An 18,207-nucleotide genomic window follows, 5' to 3' on the forward strand; every position below is an offset into this window, starting at 1 on the left:
CTCTTAGGGACAGAAGATGTGTGCTTGGGGTCAAAATCGTCCTCCTCTGGTCCCCTTCATCTCCGTTCGGCCGAGGGCTTCCCATTAGGTTTGGCGTTGCCCTTGGATGGATTCCTACTTTAACAAGCGCATTAAAAGAAGTTCCTAATAAAAACTGCGCTTTTATTTTGCCTAATGGTGGTCCGTTTCCTGGCTTTTCATAGCGACCCTTCAAAGACCGTCCATTCTGGGAATGTCATAATGGACTCTGGTTTGTTCCTTTATTATTATTATTATTAATTATATTTTCGGCATATCCTTTTGCAAACATGAAATGGTTTTCTTAGTTCAATCTCTCCCGCAGACGCACGAACCTGCCTGTGTCGCCGGCACTGCCATCCCTTGCTCCCTGTTGGCCGTCTCGCCTGTGTAACAGTGTTGAAAATGCCACGTGACCATGGCCTTAAGGACTGAGGGACTCTCTAACCAGTTTCTTCGCAACGGGAGGGTGGCCCACAGGCGGGAGCGGCCTCTCCTGAGAGTCAGCAGGGCCCTCTGTCCATGCTTCCCGCTGGGAAGGTGCTCCCTACACTAATGGCTCTGTGCGATGAGGCCTCTGCTAGTGGGGCCCGTAGGCCATTGCCACTGGCTTCTGGCAGGACCACGGTTCGCCTGGCCCCGTAACCCTGGATACACCTTCATTCCCCTCTGCCCCGCTGAGGACCTTTGGGAGCAGGTATGGGGGCACCTCCAGCCCCTGGGCTCTGCCTTTGGGTTCTACCAAATGCCAGTTTCTCTCCTTATCATTTCAGCCCAGCACCTCCCCTCTCAGCCCTACGGGCGGGCACCTGGGGGCTACTCAACAGTGTGTCAGGTGTGGCCCCAGACGCCATTGGAGTCCTAGGCCTCCCTTAAATTCTGCATGTGTGGGGGCCAAAAATAAATGTCTCAGGTCTCCTGAGTTTAAAACAAAACAAAACAAACCCTGAGCCCAGTGCTTGGCTTGTTGACTCAGCACCAATGTATTTTAAGATCTTGGCTCCCAGCAACTCTCTTCATTTATTCAGCTTCTCAGTTTCTTTACATCTGCCAAATGGGCACAATAACTAGCTCTTGCCGTAGGAAGTTGTTAGGAGGGTTGAATGAGACCATTAGCTGACGCCCCTGGGTGCCAGACGGCCCCATTAACTGCCACCAGGACACCGCCAGCTGTCACTTAGCTGCTCTGAGCTCCGCTGAGTACTTACTACGGGCTAGACGTGGCTGAGGCACTCGGCATAGTTACGGTGGGGTTCGTCCATGCGGTCGTGTGTATCCGCGGCTAATTCTTTTTCCTTCCTGAGTGGCATCTCCTTATACGGATGCAGCCACGGCTTCTCGATCCAGCCGCCTGTTGATGGGCACTTGCGTGTTTCCAGTGTGCGGCTCGTGTGCATAAGGCCGCTGTGACTATGAGTCGGCAGATATTTACACGGACATTTGTCTTCTCTGCTTGTAATCACAAAATCCCCATCGTGCTTACCTCTGTTATTAATAGATAAGCTCAACACGTCTTAGGGGAATTAAAAAACGGCACGGCCTAGCTTGAAGTTTCTGTTCTGAGATTGCACGTTGACCAGGAGAGACCAGGGGCCACATGCTTCCTGCCCCCGAGTAATGGGAGGAGGAAAAGAGCCCTTGTCCGCCGGCTCACCCTCACCTGCGGAAACCTTCCTGGGGTCGGGGACCCAGGCAAAGGGGCCAAAGGTGCTGAGTTACTGAAATTTGCTTTCTGGAAGGCAGAACCCGATCGGCCCGTCAACGTTTTCCACCTGATGTGCTTTCGGTGTAGTTACTGGTGATGGATGGCGGGGCCCAGCCGCGTTGCTGCCAGGAGTTAATGGGAGAGCTCCAGTGGCTTAGGCAGGAAATGAGATCCAGGGATGTTCCCGAGTCTGTGAGACAATTAATCAGATTTACATCCCTGGCATCTCGGAGAGCTAAAATTTCATCTGCTGCCTCTAAGCATTCATTTGGGGTGAAACCACATTACGTTAAGTGAAACCCATCAGTCAAGCTGCGTGTAAAACACACAGAGCCTAACAAGGGTTGGAAAGCCCGGCAGGGGGACTCGGGGACCCCGGGCGGTGCCAGGGTGGGAGAGTGGGTGCAGCAGGACTGCGGGCGCGTGGGGGACAAGAAGGGGGCACCCCGGGCGGAAACGCAGCCCGTCGGCAAGCACGGAGACTTGATAGGTTCCTAAGACCCAAGTGATAAACCTGAAAAGTCCAGATGGCAGGAGGAGACGAGGGGCTGTTCCCCGAAGCAGGAAATGAAATATTCTTGGAGACGGAGAGGGAGACGGCAGGGATCTTGTGACAGGTGTTGTTGTGTTTTGTTTGTGTTTTTTTTTTGAACTGTCCTTTCCTGTGGGATTTGCAGATGCTAATAAGATGGAAGTGATGTGCAGAGGGCGAGAGACAGTTAACTGTGGCCACAAAGAGCCTGAGAGAGGGCCTGGGACTTTCCTAAATCACAGTCAGCGCGGAAGAGCCTGGGGTGGAGCCCAGGCCTGTCCTGCTCCCGACCCAAGTTCTTCGTACCCCACAGAATGTTAGATTAAGTTACAGGCCAGGTTAAGGGCAGAGGGGCAGAGAAGCCCCAGGGCAGAGCAAGCGGGGGCCGTTCCCGGCCGATTTCATGGCCGAGGGTGGGATACACATGTGACAGGGCCCCGGGGAGCCGATGAGCTGGGGATGGGAGGCGAGTTTTTCACCCAGTCGCCTCTCGTATTTCATTTGTGAGAAACGTAGCCTCTCTTGAATTCTAAATTCAGCCACAAATTGTTTTGGAAAAGAAAATGGGGGGGGGGATTACAAAAACAAAGTCCCTTTTCATCTAGGCCTCTGCGCCCGCTCTCCCCGCACGTGTGAAAGGGAGATGGAGCCCTTCGGCTCCCGTTGGCGCGTTACCAAGGCGACAGGGGTGGCGTGATCTCCAGGCCCGACGCCCCCCTGCAGGAGTCTCCAAACTTAATTTTTTATTAATAGGCTTTTTACCCGGGGCAGCCTTCAGAGGCCGGGCATCGTGTTTCCACGGCGGGGACAGCGGAGAGAAACGGAGGCGGAAAGTGCCGTGAAATGACAAAGAATTCATTAGAACCCCTGTCACTACTGACAGGGATGCCTCAGGACAACCTGCCCTGGGCCTTGGGGGCCGTCAGATGTCTGGGGCGGAAAAGGACGGTGAGCAGTGGGTCTCCCGTAGTCCTTTCCCCCGTGACGCTCACGGAGTCTTCCCCCTGCTCCTTCCCGGAACTAGGGAGTCAAGGTGAACTGGTGAGCTACCAAGTCCAGAGAAAAAAGTCTTGAATTCACACTAAATATAACTATAATTATAAATATGAATATAAATATAAGTATATAATATATAAATATCAGTTTATAAATATGAATATATAAATATAAGTATATAAATGTATAAATATCCACATACTACATAGAAATAAGTACACATATTTATACATAGTATGTGTTTAGATATATTTTTATATACTCCATGGATATAGGTGTGTGTTTGCATACGTAGAACCGAGCTGTCTCATTTTTTGCACACCCCTCCAAGCGCAGCGTAATCAAACCGACTTAGCAAAACCAGCTAATTAATTGATAGAAATGATGTCGGTGATAGAGTTAGGTCTTACAGGGAACTGGAAGGAATTCCTGGGGTACCTATTGACGTGATTGCACACAAATTATTATTATTTCTATATGGTCAGACCTAGTGAGTGGAAACAGAATGGGAAAAGCATGAAGGGAGTTAACTTGCTCATTAATTTGTTGGCTCATCCGCTGTTTTATTGATTCAGCTACAGATCTACCCGAATAAGCATCCGGACTCACTAGGAGGCAAAGACTGGCTTGGCTCCTATGTGGTACCTGGCCCAGGGGGCACGTGGGTTACTAGATCCATGGCGGAGGTTGTTATTTACCCTAAAAGATGCATTGATGAGAGGGTGTGATAAATGGCCCGATAAACTGTGTCCCAGTGAAGTCCCAGAGTGAATGGTGATGGATACTTTGTGTCTGAGATGGAATTAGCTGCCTGGCTGATCCGCCTGACAACCCGAAGGTCTCTCTCCATCTACGTGGCACTGTCAGCTAATTCTGATGTTAGGTTGTGCGACTAGGACACAAAAATCTACTTCGGTTCCACGGTTGAGGATTTTTAAATTATTATTATTCTGTTTTTGTGGCAGATTTATATAACGTAAGTCAACCCTCAGGGACCTGACGGGGGAAGTCCAGTCTGCCCTTTAACAGCCCCGAGTTTAAACGTCACTCCCTTTGAATTAGGGTCCAATGATCTGGCTGCCCGGCTCCCGATGTGGTCGGCTCAGGGCTGCAAATTGGCACCTGCAGGGCACACCATGGCGTCAGAGGCTGGAAAGGTTTGTAAGTCGCAAGGCAAAGGAAAGTGACTGTCTCCTGGTTGTTTATTTTATGTCGGGCACTTGACACGTATTATCTCTAATCCCTAAAATGTGACAAGGGGAATGCAATTAGACACAGAGTTTCTGCACCAACGAGGAGCCGAGGCTTGGAAATACTAATGCCCCAGAGCTGTCACCTGCTGCGTCTAAGCCCAAAGGCAGCTGGTGTCTGGCTGGACTCTGTGATTCAGCGTAGCCTCAATTTCTACCGATGGGGAGATGAAGACTCGGAAACTTGAGAAAACCCATATTCATTCATGATCAAAAGGTCTTAATGACCCAGGAAGAATTTGATCAAGAACATTGTATAAAATTAATAGCCAACACCGCCACGAACGCTCCGCCTTTAAAGTAGCTCTCGCTGGACTCGGGGATGGTGGAGGAGGATTCATGCAATCAGTGCAATTATTTCAAGATGAGCGAATTAGGCAAAGAGTTTTTATACGATAAAAAAATAACAAAAAGAAAAGCTTCTCTTTGACAGAGCAAGAAGCACTTAGAAACTGAAGCGGAAGCGGCATTATATTCACGAGGCCAAGAGAAAGAACATTAAAACCACGGAAGGAAACAACGTGAAAGTAGTTGAAACTTTTGTTAATAAAATTGCTACAAACTTGCGCCAAGGTATATAAACCGATGGCTGGTAAATAAAAGGTCAGCTTTTCTGAAATCAATGTATAGTTTAAATATCATTGCAATTATAACCCTGACATGGCTTTTTTTTTTTTTTGAAACTGGATAAAATTACCCTAAGAGTTTATATGAATGAAATTATTTAAAAAACAGCCACTCACGTCTGGTTATTGTAGGACCGGAGTATAAATAGACGTATAGATTAGTAAAATCAACTGGAGAATCCAGAACTCTGGCTGGAGATAAATGAGAGCTGAATACACAATGGCAGTCATATTTCAACCAGCAGAAAAAAACATGGATTATTTATAAATGCTATTGGCATAGCCGCCGACCCCTCCAGAAAGGAGTGAGATTAATCCCCGTCTTGCCCAGAATGCAAAACAATTCCAGGGCCGTTAAAGATTAAAGGAGAAAAGACTAAGACAATCAAGTATTTGAAAATGAACATTTAGGACACTTCGTGTATTATTTACGGACGCGATAAAACAAAATCATGTGGAGACGAACCGTGCAAGATTTAAAAGCCTTTGTACGGGGCTAAGTTTTCAAAAATAAAGTGAATAGAATATAATGATGAATTCGGGGGGGGGGGGACCATTTTAATGCAAATATGAGTAAACATCCAGTCTACAGGAATTGCCCTTCCAGGCACCCCCGTAGGGAGATTAGCAGAGGCCTCGAGGAAGCAACGCGCAGGGAGGCCTCTCCAGTCGGCCCATGGACTGCGAGGCGCTGGACCCCGAGGATCGTCGGTGAGCTCGAGTTACAGCAGCGAGACTTCCCTTTGCCCCGGGGGCAGCCGTAACACCTGCGGCTGGCGGAGAGCGAGGTAAATGCGCTTTACTACGGCGTTTTTGGAAAGCGGCCTGGCGATATCCATTACAGTAAATATATCCTCTGACCCGGACGTCGCCTCTCTGGGAAGCCATCCCAGAAAGACAAACGCATCCGTAGGTGAGGCTACGGGCCCGGGGATGTCTGTGGTATCCGCCTGTCCTGCCAAGAAAAGGGACAGCCGTGAATTCCTCTGAGAAGCAGACGGTTGGATGTTGCGGATGTTACAGGACATTGTACGGCCTACGTGACGTCTGATTATACGGGAAAAGCAGGATATTCAGTAGGTGAGAGTAAAATGATCACATTTTATTTTTAAATTAAAAAATTGTAGTAAACGTGCCTATGTACATTCATATCTGTGTACATAGCTCTATCTATGTCTGTCTGTCAGTCTGTCTGTCTCTGTCTCTCTCCCTCTCCGCCCTCCCATCCCCATATCTGGCTGGAGGAAAGTATGAGATTGTGTGAAACCGGGTTGCTAAAATAGATTACCTGAGAATACAGGTGGGGGGTGCTAGAGGTAGAGGGCCATGGAAAGGTGAAGGGGTCGGGGGTAAGTACAGGAAAATAAAAAAAGGGAAAATATACAAGTAAAACCCAGCATGTGTGATTGGATCCCATTTGTGACAGACAAGGCTGAGATGGCCCCAAACGGCTCCCTCCCCCTGGCGTCCACACCTGGCGTAGTCGCCTCCTTTAGGTGGGAGTAGGACCTGCCGCTTGTGAAGGAAGATGCTGTGTGGCCAGGCCCCCCTGTGGCAGCTTCCAGATCACAAAGAAGCAAGGAAATGCATCTTGCCACCAACCACGGGGGCCTGAAAGGGAATCTTTTCTCAGTGAAGCCTTCCAACGAGGCCCCAGCCAGCCTGGCCAACGACCTGGTTGCAGCCCCCGTAGCTGAGCCGCGCCTGCACCCCCAGGCGCCCCCGACCCTTGGAGATATTAAATGAGTGTTGCTTGAAGCTGCTACGATTCTGGCATATTCATAGGCAGCAATAGATAACTAACTTCGGCATTTATGTGCAATCATATGTGCGTGTGTATTTTTAGTTAGAAAAATTCATCACAGCTACTATTTATTGGAAACCAACAGGCCTCTGGAAACTCGACTTATATTATCCCAAAGCCTCACAAAAGTCTGTGAAATACGCATCATCCCCAACTCGCAGAAGTGGAACTTCATTCTGAGAAGTTAACTTGCCGGGTCGCGTCGCTGGTGTTTCGGCCGAGGGGAGGTTAGGCCCCTGGAGGCCCGGCCCGAATGTCCTTGTGCTTCGCGTGTGTGTATAAGGACTTTCCGTCCGTGCCTCTGGGAACCCAGGCGGGCGAGGCGCCAGGGCTGCCCCTGGTCCGTTTCCCCGAGAAGCTGCCGTGCCCTCCGAGGTGCTCGTACGTGACAGATGGCCTAGCTGCCGAGCTCGAGCGGCCTTTGGTGTGGGTCTCCTTGGAACGCTGCCAAAGCCAACCGGGCGCCTCGGGGTGGCGCGTCCCACCGCGTCCCACCGCGCAGGTCGCTGAGAAAGGGACCCCGCCCTGCCCAGGAGCAGCAAAATGTGGACGTTAGGCGGAGGGACGCCTGGGGACATAGGCCTGGGAAGATGTTACCTGACCGTGCTGCAGGAATGAAAATAAAAAATAGGACCCACGGTCCACTCATGTGCAGAACGCTGAGTTGGAGTTAAACAAACGGCTTCACCGCAAAGGCTTTTTGGAGACTTTCCTATCGGAACAGTAACAGAACGCTGACTATTAACATTAATTTAAATGTATCAGCGAGGGACTGACTCGGGTAAACATTTGTAACTTAGTGTTACATTTTAAAAAAAACAACAAAAAGGGGGAAACGCTTCTCCACGCCTTGCACCTGCTCCTGCACATGCTCTCCTGTCTCTTCAAAGTCAACTTGACGTGACGCCCCCTCCGTCCCCTCGTAAACGTGTGAGTGTCGTCTAAATGCAGCGGAGGGCTCTGCAGACAGAAACCCCGGTCAGCGTCCTAGGATATTCTCTAACTATGCACCGAAGGGGTCAACACCTACATGGAGGTTAAAATACACAATGTTGCTAAACGCAAACGCTGTTAAAAAGACATTAGCTCTGCGGGCGTCCTAGAGAAAAGCAACTGAACCCAAAGTCTGTGGAAACTACTTACTAACAACGGTATTGGTGATAATGATGCTTTTTCTGTGTGCGCTTCCGACGAGCATCTGACGGAATGTTCAGAATGACTCAGGGGGTTCTGTTATCTAGTATTCACGCTAATTTTACAGATACAGGGAAACCCAGAGTTTAAAAGGAGATGGTGATCTAGCAGCTTTGCTTACGTTGACCTTGATGAATCTCCCCAAACTGGGGAGGCCCGGGAGCCGGTCCGATAAATAGGGCTGGAGTTTGGGTGGTATTTGTGGATTTGGAGGTATAGCCTCGGCGTGCCATTTGGAAAGTCATTTATCCCTCTGGTACGTCCAGTTTTAATTCGGTGTGTTTACTAACACAAGAAAAAGTTTACAAAATCCAAAATGTACTGAAGGGTGGACAAAAAAATAATAATAATAATAAAAGTAAACCTCCGTTCGTTCCCCTTCGCCGAGTTGAGCAGGCGCCCTCTCCGAGGCTCCCGTTGCCACCAGTTCCGAGCGCGCCCGTCTAGGCCTTAGAGGTGCTTATTTGTATTTGATACAAATTTTATCATGTTGTTCAAACCGCTCTGCATCTGAAATTTTGACTTGGCTTTCTATTTCACTCAGGACTCCCTGTCCGTGCCTACACACTTCTTTATGCTTTTTAACAATTTCCTAGGCTATCACGTGGGTCGTCCTGCCCCCCGTAGCCGTCGATGTCACAAGCTTGGGTGAAAACTTGGGATGTTATTTGAAGTGCCCCTGAAGACTTCTAATTAAGGGAGAAACGTACTAGGAATTTACACTTAAACAGTATTATTTAAGATTAGAAACAGCATGAACGTCCACAGCCATAAGCAGGGCAGGGCTTGGAGTCCGGTGCGGTGATTAATGGGAGATAGGAAGAGCCCCCCCCCCAAAAGCATGGCTTTCTCTGCTTTCGAGTTCCCTTCGGTGGCACGATTGTCCTGTTTCCTAGCCAAAGGCGGGAATTGGTATGGTGGCAAGCAAGAAATGCACTACAGGTTCTTTAGATGCCTGAACTATGATATATTTTTTTTAATACAGATTTTTTTTTAAAATATATCTTTATTGATTTCAGAGAGAGGAAAGGAGAGGGAAAGAGAGAGCTAGAAACATCAATGATGAGAGAGTCACTGATCGAGCCCACAACCCGGGCCTGTGCCCTGACCGGGAATCGAACCCCGATCACCTGGATCCCAGGTCGACGCTCAACCGCTGAGCCACGCCCGGCTGGGCTGAACCGTGATTTTTAATTAAACTCTGCTACGTGAATCTGGATGTTTTTATGTGTTTTATTGCTGGTTTGGGATGTTTTTTTTTTCTTTCTTTTATTCAGCCCACACCTTTTTCTGCCTACCATCGGTGAGGCATTCAATTATATCCTGGGAATCGATGGGCGAGACGCGGTCCCTGTGCCCGCGCAGCTCCCAAGAAAAGACAGATAAATGGTAAAAAACCATAAAACCATAATACAGCGCAGTAATTCCGCGGTAACGTTATAAATAGTGTTTTAAAAGCACAGACAAGGGTAATTTATTGAGCCCTAAATTATATTTAAGTGTGATAATAGCCACCATTTACGGAGCCGCCTCCTACCTCCCTCCGGGCTCTGTGCTGAATACGTCACTTATATCCATGACTTAATTGGCCTTAACAGCAGTGAGAGGTGGGTGTTTTCATTATTACCACTTAACGTAAGAAATGAGTCAGGCGGTATAGAGGAAAAATAAATTATACCAATTCCCCCCGCTGGCAGACCACAGAAGCGCACCCCGAGCTCGAGGCTGTCTGACCAGAAAGACGGGGTCGTTTCCACGTGTTGGGGGGGGGGGCCTCATTTCTCTGTGCGATGTTTACGCCTTATTTTGAACCCGTGACCAGATGTGAGATTGGAAATAACCACGACGGCTGATAGGTGCCTGAGAGCTTCAAAGACCGCCCGGGTGCCTGCAAATTTTTTTTTTTTTTTCCTTTAAATTTTATGTTTGGTTTGTTTCTGTGGCTGCGGCTCGAATGCTCTTCTAAAGCACAGCACTGTCCGGGAGCCTTTATCTCCCGAGGCCGCGGCCCACGTTGCAAATCAATCGCGCCGGCTTCCAGGGAGCGGGGTGATTTCCCTGCCCTTCCACCTGGTCGCCCGGGGGCGTGATCGAGGGTCCCAGGCCGCAGGGAAGCGAAACATTGTTGCCGGCTCCTGTTCCTAAGCTGCGTGGATACAAATTTAGGAGGGAAACACGCTTAGAAGAAAAAAATGTATCTTTATTGTTGAAAGGATTGCAGATCCCCCCTTTTCCCCCCATGGACCCCTCCCCAGGCCTTCCCCACCCTGTGGCCTGTGCCCTGTGCCCTGTGCCCATGGGCTACGCATTTACGCACATACTTTCTGTGGTTCATCTCCCCCAGGCCCCCCTTCCCTCTGAGATCCCCCCGTCGGCTCCATGCGTCTACGTCTCTGGGTCTATTTTACTCACCAGGTTATTTTGTTCATTAGATGATACACTTGTAAAGGGAGGCAAGGTAGGGGAGGCCCAGGGAAAATACCTAGATGAAGCTTCAGCCCGGCCGGGCGTGGCTCAGTGGTTAAAGCGTCGACCTGGGATCCAGGCGATCGGGGTTCGATTCCCGGTCAGGGCACATGCCCGGGTTGCGGGCTGCAGCCGATCAATGACTCTCTCATCATTGATGTTTCTAGCTCTCTCTCTCCCTCTCCTTTCTTCTCTCTGAAATCAATAAAGATATATTTAAAAAAAAAAAATTTCAGCACACAGTAGGTGCTTTGGAGCGTAGTGGACTCTTGATAAAAACAGGTCGAGCCCGTTTTAAAGTCAGACGGTGGGCCCCTTCGCTGTGTTTTCTCTGGGCGATCCCACCTCCCGGGTGTTCGGGACGCGTCGGGAGGGCCCGTAACTAGACTCTGCTTCTCCGCCGGGCCTGTGGAGCCTTCTGCGGGACCTGCTCCCGGGGGAGCGAGCGGGGGGTCTGAACGGGCCCCCCTCAGGCTCCGCGGCGGCTGCTTCGGAGCCCTGACGGATGGCTGACGGGTGCCGAGGGTAATCATGTTGGTCAGCTGGAGGGCCCTCCAAGCCCTGTCATCTGTCACCCCCGGACGCCTGCCTCCCCGGGAAGTGACAGATGATGCATGGAGCCGCGGTGGAAATGTAAACCTCCGTGCGCCCCGAGTCCCTCGTCTCCCGTTCTTATGACAGGCACTCCTTTCATGTGCAATTTATCGCTCTCTGGAAAGCCCCGTCTAGACACGGCGCGCGTTTCCAGGGAGGTTTCCTTCTCGAGAACGACTCCCTCCGAGCCTGAGGAGTGACGTGCCCGGCAGGCAACGAGTCTTTCTGGAGGAGGGAGCCGGGGCGTCAGAGCCGGACCCTCTGCGCCTCCCCTCCGAGCCCGGGCCCGGCAGCCGGTCCCGCTGTGTGGGCGGGTTTCCCACCCCTCTCCCCGGCTCCCATTACCCGACAATGCTCCCTCCATCTGGAATAGGTCCTATTTCCAAATACAAGAGGAGACCGCCTCTCTTCCCTCTGCTCCGTTACCCTCCTCCGATAACTATGTTTTTTTCTTTGTGACACTCTGACCTTCTGACTTACTACGTATTTATCGGGGCCTTGGGTTACTGCCCTTTGGGCCACGGGAATCTTGGAAAATTGCGCCCCCTCGGTACATACTTGTTCAAGTTTAAATAAATGACGGGTACCCCCAAATGGTTGTTTAAGACAGAAGGCTTTGCCCGGCCGGGCGTGGCTCAGCGGTTGAGCGTCGGCCTAGGACCCAGGCGATCGGGGTTCGATTCCCGGTCAGGGCACATGCCCGGGTTGCGGGCTCGATCAATGACTCTCTCATCATGGATGTTTCTCTCTCTCTCTCTCTCTCTCTCCTTGCTTCTCTCTGAGATCAATAAAGATATATTTTAAAAAAATAAAATAAAAAACAGAAAACTTTGCAGACGTAGCCGCTGGAACGCTGCATCTGGGCTGGGGGGGTCCTTGTTCCCCAAGACTCACCAGTTCGGGGTGTGTCGGGGTAAGGGGGAGATTGATCTTCCTGGGGCCCCATTTCCCATCTAAAAGCAGGAATATGAATTCTTGTTCCACCTACCTCAGGGGGCTTCCCCGAGGGTAATGTGCTGTGAAACACCTTCACCGATTTTGGTTACATAGATGTCACTTCCAGGCGCTAAAATACCATCGTAACTCGGGGGACTTCTAAGAGGATCTTAATTAATGTTGTAATAGTGCCGTGAGGTAGCAGGAGAGGCTGGGGGTGGGGTATTTGGGCTGAGATACCAAGAGCCCTGGGAATCACCGTGTCACCGGAGAGCGTCCGGAAGGGCGGCCCAAAGCGCGCCTGTCACGTGAGGGGGTGTCCCAGACCAGGGGATGATCGGTTTAGCAAAAAAATACAGGAAATGGAACTTTTTTTTTCTTTTTTTAATATTAAAGGCTATTTTGTGGAAGAAAAAAGACAAACTTACTGTGCATCGATCCGGAGAGAAGTAGGATTAATGGTGGAAGGTTTCAGGACGGCAGCTTTTTAATCAGTGTAAGGCTGACCTTTCTGATAATTAGAGGGGCCTGCAGCCAGGCCCTGGCCCCCGGGTCCCACCGAATTCACGGCCTTTCCACATATCCCAGGACCCTTCTGAACTGCCCCCCGCGCCGGGGTCACTAACAAGGCCTCTTTCCATCCCGTTTCCTCTGCGTGGGTATCGCCTGAAATACTCTGTTTAGAGCAGAATCAAATTTAAACGCTAGGCCTCTGCTAATATTGGACCCGTGCTTTAAATGTACAAGTGATTTTTTTATTTGAAGTTCAGTTTTCCCTGCGTTAGGATAGTCTATAATCCTTTCCCCAAAGCCTTCTTTTAAGTCAGCATAATCTTAAACTTCTTTTAGGCAGCGTAACTAGCTCCGGATAAAAGAAACATACACAAAAAACTCAATAAAATAACACCCTCTGAACATGTGACCTCACTTGGCCCAAGTGACCTGGAGCAGAACATTTCCCCTTTCTGAGTCTCAGTCTCCCCACTTTCGAAAATGGATCATCTGGACAAGACCGTCTCTGGAGTTTCTCTCAGCTCTCATTTTTCCATGATCCCATCCGTCAGATTTCCTCAGAGTGTGGGCTGCAAACGCTTCATTATCCAAGGGAACTTTGATAGGTCCCGTGTATAGGGTGGTGCTTGTTTCTTTGCGCTGTGGTCAGGCCGCCCCTTCGATAAATAATCAGCTGCCTGATTTAGCATCGTTTCCAGGTCTGCTTCCTGTGAACTTGTAGGTGTAAGTGACCAAAAAAAATTAAAAACAAAAAATGGAATGCTTGATTCACAAATGCGAACTCGGTTCCTGGGGCTGGACTCCAAAACGGAGCAGAAAATGGCTTCAACTTTTTAAATCTTGGGGTGAGAAGTACAATTTCTCATGTGCAGTTGACAATAGTGATGCTGCTCTTTCCTAAGAAATCGATAACTTGACATCATTTTGAGACAGTCAAGTATAAAGCAAAGAAAGAAAACTTGTGCTGCTGAAGAGCCAGGTTATTTATTTATATATATATATATATATATATATATATATATATATAAAAATAACAGATTTATTATTTATATATATATAAATAATATATTTATATAATACATTTATATTATAATATATTTAATTTATATTATAATATGTTTATATAATATATTTATATTGTAATACATTTGTATATAAATAACAGATATATATTTATATATATATTTAATAACAGATTTATTGGGATATAATTCACATACGATACAATTCACAGGTTTAAATATGCAACTCAGCGGTTTTTACGATTCATCTGTCGTTTTTTGTTATTTCTCTGCTGCGCTTCGGTGTCATGTCTGAGAGCCCGTTGCTAAATCAGAAGTCGTAAAGATCTATCCGTATGTTTCCTCCTAAGAGCCGCGCAGCTTTAGCTTTTGCAAGGAGGCTGTTGTGGGATAATTCTCGTACGCGGTGTAAAGCAGGGGGGGAAACGACCAGCTGTCCTGTCCCAGCATCGTTCGATGAACAGACTGTTTCCGACGTGGAACCCTCCTGGCACCCTTGTGGGAAACCAGGTCCTGCAGCTCACACGGGGACAGAGACGAGCCCGTCTCTGAACTCTCACTGCTAGCGCACTGGGCTCTGAGTCTGTACTTGCGCCAGAACCACACTGTCTCCACTCCTTTGATGAGTAATTCGCCGTAAGTTTTGAAATCAGAAAATAAGAGCCCCCCAAACTGGTGGGCTTTCAAGATTGCTTTTGGCTCTTCTGGGCCCCTGGAGTTTCCATATGAACTTTAGCATCAGCTTGTAACTGTTCACGAAGTAGCTACCTGATGTCTCCTAGGGGCTGGGAGTGTTGCTTTTGTTACAAAGAAAGTCACAGGCCCCAAGTGGCACCCCTGGTGCTCAGAGCCCACGACCCCAAATCGAGATTTAATACCTGATTTACTTGCGGTTTTAACTTCTCCCAGAAATATAATCTTAACCAACCTGCCTGGGATTCCCCGGCCACAGACACGTGAGGAAATGTGCCACGTGGGCCCTGGTCCTGCTCCTTTCGTCTGCGCTTCTTTGCATGTTTCGTGACTTTCTGCTGGAAGCTGGACGTTTTAGGTAATACGTTGTAGTAACTCTGAATACCGGTTCCCCATCCCCCTTGGGGCTTTTCATTAGTATTCACTTTTTAAATTTTTTAGTGACTAACTGGAGCAGTTCGGTGAAGTTCGTTTCCCCTGCAGTGAGTTAAATTATAAATGTCGATATAGAATTATGTCCAAGACAGATTTTTAGGGGAGATGTGAAAACAGTGACTAGAGCCTGCTCCCCGCTGCGTCGGTGGGAAGGAGGGGCCCGTCTGTGCTGCATGCACCCAATTTCTAAACACGGGCTCCAGACGCCGGCCTCTGGGAGGGAGGGCTGAGAACTGGGAGCTATTAGGAAGATAAACTCACTTTTTCTTACTAGTTTTACGTATATCTTATTTTGCCGTGTGTGCAATTCTTCAAAAAATGTACAAGGGTAGAACAAGTGAGGTGTTTTTTATTTTAAATTAGAAAAAGAATCTTAGGTCTATTCTCATATTAATTTGATGAGTGCTTATTTTAAACGGAAATTAAATTACTTAGAAATTCTACTTTGATGAGAGGTTAATGTATTAATTACATATTACATATCAAGGTGGATGGTTCCAAATTTATGTGATATTTTCGAAAAACAAACCAATCTTAGCCCACTGTTTCATCTAGGATTAAAAAAATCAGAAGGTTTGCCCAGCCGGCGTGGCTCAGCAGTTGAGCGTCGACCTAGGATCCAGGAGATCGGGGTTCGATTCCCGGTCAGGGCACAGGCCCGGGGTGCAGGCTCCTCGATCCCCAGCAGGGGGCGCACAGGAGGCAGCCGATCAGTGACTCTCATCATTGATGTTTCTCTCTCTCCCTCTCCCTTCCTCTCTCTGAAATCAACAAAGACGTATTTTAAAAATATACGGCCGAGCAGTGTCCCGTTGTGTGCATGTGCCACAAATTTACCCAGTCCTCTATGGCAGGGGACTTGGGTTGTCCCCACATCTTGGTCACTGTGCATAAAGCTGCAATGAACATAGGGGTGCATATATCTTTGCAGATAAATATTTTTTTAAAATTTTCCAGTAGATACCCAGAAGAGGGGTCGCTGGGTCGTAGGGTAGCTCTATTCTTAATTTTTTGGAAGCACCCGACCTCTTCCCACAGCGGCTGCCCCAGTCTGCATTCCCGCCAGCAGTGAGAGGGCTCCCTTTTCTCCACCACTGACTCTTTCCTGTCCTGTAGATAACAGCCCCTGTAACAGGTGTGAGGTGGCATCTCATTGTAGTTTCTTTTTATTTTTTTAATCAGCACCTGAGGATATTTTTCCCATTGCTTTTCAGAGAGAGTGGGAGGGAGAGAGAGAGAGAGAGAAACATCGATGTGAGAGAGGCATACCGATTGGCTGCCTCCTGCACCGGGGCCTGGGGTGGAGCCTGCAACCGAGGTGCATGCCCCTGGCTGGAATCGAACCCAGGATTCCTGTCCATGGGCCAACACCCTAACCCCCGAGCCAAACCGGCCAGGGCTGATGGCAGTTTAGATTTGCATTTCCCTGATAGGCAGTGGAACTGAGCCCCTTTCATGTATCTGTCGGCCCTTCGCATGTCTTCTTGGGAGAAGGGCCTCTTCCCAGGGTCCCGGCATAATTAGAGCCCACCCTTGGGATAATTCACCTTTTCAAAAGTCGGAGACTTTCTTGAAAAAAAAAAAAAAGCCCCAAAACTTATTGAGATATAATTCATGCACCACGCAGTTCACCCATTTATAATTTTAAGGGCTTTTCGTATATTCACGGAGCTGTGCCGCTATCACATATTTAATCTTTGGATATTTTTATTTCTCCAGAAAGAAAGTCCATACCCGTTAGCGGCCAGTCCCCATGCCCTCTCCCCTCCCCCTGCTTCTAGAGGTTTGGCTGTTGTGGACATTACATGGGCGTGGACGTGTTTTCAAGGTTCAGCCATTTAGGCCTTTAATCCGTCTGGAAAACATTTTCATACCTTGTGTAAACTCGAGGTCCAACTTAATTTTCCACCAGTTAACCGGCACCATTGATTAGAAAGCCTGTTCTTTCTCAGCTGGACTGAAACGCCAGCTGCATCGTCACGTGGGCCGGGGATGTGTTCCTGGGGTTTCTGTTCTGTCCCTTAACCCTGTTGTGTCTCCGGGCCAGCGTCGATGTCATTACAGTGTTTCCAGAACAGTCTGAATCCTGCATGACTGGGCCCTGCCCCATTTTTGATTCGCATTAAAAAAAAAAAATTATCTATTATATAAAAGTGATTTTTTAAATCTAAACTTTAAGAGTATTTTATATAATCATAAAAAGGATTCTCTTGGACTCTAACTGAATTGCTATTATATTTATTAACTTAGAGAGATTTTATATCTTGTGGTCTTAAGCCTTCTATCCAAAGAGATGGCTTATCTTTCCATTTGTTTAGATAATTGTTTTATATCTTCCAAGAGATTATGTAGCTTTATCATCTGTGTCTAATATCATTTCTGTTACATTTATTTCTAAGTCCTTTATGATTTATTTTTGCTTCAATAACTAATGTAGTTTCCCCCCATTTTTATGTGTAGGTGCCTATTGCTTGCAAATCCTATTATAAATTCTTTTTTTGTTTCAGTCTTTTGGGATTTTTGAACAAGAAATATGATCATTATTAAACGGCATTATTTCTGTTTTCCCAGTGTTTCTGTAGGTGAGTCAAGATAATGTTAAATTACAATGGTTATAGAGGGTATTTCAGTCTGATTTTTTTATTTTAATTTAAACATTAAATATTACCCATTTAGTATCATATTTTCTGCTGCACTTGGTAGTTTATATTTCATTAGTTTCCCTCCTGTATGTTTTACTTAAAATTTTATTTAAAAGGCTGCTAAGTTTTATCAAACACCACTTCACCATTAATTTATTTGCAAATGTTTTGTTCTTTGGTTGATTTTTATATGTGCCCTGACCGGGGATCGAACCCACAGCCTCGGGGAATCAGTACGATGCTCTAACCCACCGAGCCACCCGGCCAGGGCGATTTCTTGATATTAACCACCCCAGTTTCCTAGAATAAACCTTACTCGGCCATAATGTTGTATTTTTTAAATAACTTTGCAGGATCCGTTTTCTAATATTTTATTTGAATTGGGATTATACAGTATTTTTCTTTCTTGCAGCATCTTTAGTATGTTCTGTTATTAAACTGTACACGTAAATTTATGGAATAAATGTCCATCTTTTCACCGATAGCTGGTTTAAATAATATTGGGATTACCTGTTATATAAAGATTAGATAAACTCAATATTACCCCTAATCCTGGTGCCTTTTGTTACCCTTTTTATGATAATTAGCCCATCAAATTTTCCACCTCTTCATGGGTCAGTTTTGGTAATTGATACATTGCTAGGAAATAATCTGTTTCATTCAGGTTTTCAAATGTATTGCCAGTTACATGCTTGACAAAATTCTAATGGAAAAACATAGAAAAGCATCATTTTCTCGGTCATGTTTCTTAGTGTAAATAGGTAAACTTGGATAGGTACAC

This window comes from Miniopterus schreibersii (assembly GCF_964146895.1).
Source record: "Miniopterus schreibersii genome assembly, chromosome: 22".
NCBI classification, from domain to species: Eukaryota; Metazoa; Chordata; class Mammalia; order Chiroptera; family Miniopteridae; genus Miniopterus; species Miniopterus schreibersii.